Genomic DNA, 4,420 nt, shown 5'->3' with positions numbered 1-4,420 from the left:
AGTTATTGTCAACAATATCTTTCTTTAGCTAAAGACGGAAAAGGGGTCATTTATTTGATTTTCAGTTGTGTGACCATTCTGAACATTCTTTAGAAATGAAGTATTAAAATAGAAAGAAAAAGTAGTAAGGATTCCTTTTATTTAAAAAAATCAAGAGAGCTCATTTGATCATGATAATTATGCTGAAAGATGAAATGCCTCTATGTAGAGTTTAATGGGTTGAGCCACCAAAGTTTCTCCAATAAAATATTCTAGTTGGATGCAACTAACATTTGATCAGAGACTTGGACATAAAATTTACTGGTATTTAACTACATTGATAGATAGGTACTAGGGCCTGAGCACCAGAATTTTCTCTTATGTTAACCAGTAGTACAACATATATATGTGTATATATATGTGTGTGTGTGTGTTTATATATATATATGTGTGTGTTTATATATATATGTTGTACTACATATATATGTTTATAATATATATATATAGTTTAGTAACTAAACTAAATTTATGCTTTGAGCAATATATATACACATGCATATATACATTTATGCACATACATGTGTATAAGTGTATCTATACATATATGTATATATGTGTATGTATATGTGTATCTATACATATATGTATATATGTGTATCTATACATATATGTATATATGTGTATGTATACATATATGCATATATGTGTATCTATATATAGATATAGATATATCTATGTGTATCTATATAGAGATATAGATATATCTATGTATATCTATGTGTATCTATATATAGATATAGGTATATCTATGTATATCTATGTGTATCTATATATAGATATAGATATATCTATGTATATCTATATATATACATAGATACACATATACCCATATACACATATATGTATATAGATACCCCTATATACATATATGTGTATAGATACCCCTATATACATATATGTGTATAGATACCCCTATATACATATATGTGTATAGATACCCCTATATACATATATGTGTATAGATACCCCTATATACATATATGTGTATAGATACCCCTATATACATATATGTGTATAGATACCCCTATATACATATATGTGTATAGATACCCCTATATACATATATGTGTATAGATACCCCTATATACATATATGTGTATAGATACCCCTATATACATATATGTGTATAGATACCCCTATATACATATATGTGTATAGATACCCCTATATACATATATGTGTATAGATACCCCTATATACATATATGTGTATAGATACCCCTATATACATATATGTGTATAGATACCCCTATATACATATATGTGTATAGATACCCCTATATACATATATGTGTATAGATACCCCTATATACATATATGTGTATAGATACCCCTATATACATATATGTGTATAGATACCCCTATATACATATATGTGTATAGATACACATATATACATATGTGTATAGATACACATATATACATATATGTATAGATACACATATATACATATATGTATATAGCATATATAGTTTAGTAACTAAATTTATGCTTTGAGCAATATATATGTATTTGAGCAATATGTATATATATTGCTCAAAGCATAAATTTAGTTTAGTTACTAGATAAAAAGTGAAGTCTAGATTTTTTTCAGTGGTTGGTTTCTTTCATGTCAAGCAGGGATATCCAATATTTTGGCTTCCTTGGGCCTCATTGGAAGAAGAATTGTCTTGGGCCACTTATAAAATACACTAACACTAATGACAGCTGATTAGCAAAAAAAAATCATAGTGTTTTAAGAAAGTTTATGAATTTGTATTGGGTGCCATCCAAAGCTGTCCTGGGGTACATGTGGTCCACTGGCCGCAGGTTGGACAATCTTGATGTAAAGCATTTTATAGGATGCCATAAATCTGTGAAATAATGAGCCTAATTCCCCAAAGTGGACTGGAGAATATCTTGGATACAGCGCCTATTCAAGGTGTCATGAAAGGCCTCAGATTTAGATTTGTGATGTTATTTTCACATGAGGTTACAATAGACAAGCTGTTAAGATTGAAAAAAGTTGATATTCTTCATAACACTTTTAATGTGCATGCCGTTACTAGAAGATACAACCCAACACATTATAAATTAATATATCTTATTTAATTTGTTGCTTGTTGAGTTGCCTGATTATGTTGTCTTGAATTTGGATGATTAAAAGCATTATTAAATGTGAATATTTACTATATACTTTAATTTTTGTAACCATGTGTTGGCTTTTCTTAATTTTTTTTAATGTTTAGGATCTTCTGACCTAACTCCCTCCGGTGACTTTGAAAAGGTCATACATACACAACAATGGAGAACAACTCTTCGCAGATTTACTTGAAGAGAAGAGGGCAATGTGCCATCAGATCATTGGCCCACAACACAACCAGAAACGTGTCATTGCTTTGGGGTCCCTTTGCTGTGTCTCCCTTGAGGCACCATGGTCTTTCTGGGAAGTAACACTGAAACCTGACCATGAGGGAAAATGGACAGATGCCGAAGAGAAGATAAGAAAGCTTGAGTACAAACCCTTCTGGCTCTTCCTTACAGGCAACCATGATGCTAAGAGCATACGTTTCTTAGAAAACCCATGAATCTAAATCAAACACTTGCAATGGTCTTGTATCCTGCATTTTCTGAGACAATCTTAATTTGAAGTATCATTTTATGTTTCTTAATTTGAAATTCAAATATACATGTATGCATATATATGTGTATATATGTGTATATATATGTATATATGCCATCTTATGCAGAAATAAGAGGAACATAGAAAAGGAAAAAGGTTTTTCTCCTTTCTACAGTTTCAGAGGACATCTGGAGGTGTGTTCTGGAGTTGGGGGGGAAATGGACAGATATATTATGTCCATTCCCTCTTACAGATCACAGTATGAAAGGTGGAACATCTCAGTGAACATCAAGGAGCCAGGGGCAGGGGAAATCTCTTATTTATACATATATGAGCTCAAATGGCTTGGTAGTATATACATAGTTTCACTTTGATAGCAGAATAACCTTTCAAGAATTCTGAAATATAAATAAGAAATCAAATAAAAATGATATAGCTCCCATTAAATAAAAGCAGAGTGTGCAGCAATGTAACACAAAGCGTTGCTTCTAAGGGCCTGATGACAAATCACTTGAGCCCTGCTCTTAAGAATTATCTCAGATCTGGAGCCCCACACCGGAATTATATATTATATTGCACATTTATTTATCAGTTAGGATAATGCGGGGTTGATCTCTCCGAAACAGCTGTCCTTTTTGTGCCTTCATATTTTAATGCATCTTCAAGATACAGCCAACAAACCAACCTCAATCTTCTGTTGGCAGGACAGTGTCATAACTTAGTTTAACATTTCCTCTAGTGATTTTTTTCTTCTTAGCAGTTGATGTGCATGTTAAATAAAGTCTGTCAAAGCTGTTTCTCATAACATAAATTCCAGATGTTTTTGGCTTCTCAAAAGGAAGATGTAATAGGTTTGCTTTTACTAATACACTTAGATAATGAAAATAGAAGTATGGCTATAAAGTCCTTTTATATGCTTTTCATGTTGAAGTATGTAAGCCATAATATGTGTTCCTCTTCTTCCTAAATGAGGTCTATATGCAGAAAAAAAAAGATTTAAAGTAGGAAGAAAATGGAGTTGGTATTAGGCCAAGCTAAAACATAGCTACTTTTGATGAAGAAAAATCAAAAGGATAAAATATCCTGTAGTTTACAATTTCCATTGTCTTCATTCACTCTATATTCAGGAGTCATTTATCAGGAACCTATTGTGTACTCAGCACTATGTGATAAGTGAAAGGCAGAGCAAATATTCTATAGGAGGAGACAAGGTTTTTACCATGAAAAAAATTAGTGACATATTCAGAGGCAACATATAAGCAAATGTGAGAAAGGCACAATAGCTAAAACAGAAGCAATAAAAAAAAATAGCTGAAAGAAATAATAACTTTGCGTAGGGTTAATTTAGGAAAACACTGAGGCAGATGCACCCAGCATGTGGCCCTAGACCACAGCATCGGCAGCATTACCTGGGAATTCGTTAGAAATGCACTTTTTCAGGTCCCACCCCAAATCCATGAATCAGAAGCCCTGGGTTGGTGCCCAGCAAGATTTACTTTAATAAAGCCTGCAGGTGATTCTGATGCACACTGGACTTTGAGAACGACCACAGAGAAAATCTCAATGTCCCGGCACTCACTTACCTGTCCTATGTAATGTGCCTCCCTTAGGTATCTGAGTGTCTAAAACACAGGGTCTTCAACAAAATGATTCCGAGACTTAGCCTGCAGTGTCACAGTCCTGCCATTTAAATCCTCTGACCCCCAGCAAAGCTATGGAGAAAGACTGACTTCAAGCAAGGTCATCACAGAATATTTGATTTTTCCCTCACCCGAAAGTC

The sequence above is a fragment of the Pongo abelii genome, chromosome 4 (genome assembly GCF_028885655.2).
Source record: "Pongo abelii isolate AG06213 chromosome 4, NHGRI_mPonAbe1-v2.0_pri, whole genome shotgun sequence".
Taxonomy (NCBI): domain Eukaryota; kingdom Metazoa; phylum Chordata; class Mammalia; order Primates; family Hominidae; genus Pongo; species Pongo abelii.
The sequence above is the reverse complement of the archived record's forward strand: the minus strand, read 5'-3'. Positions refer to the sequence as shown.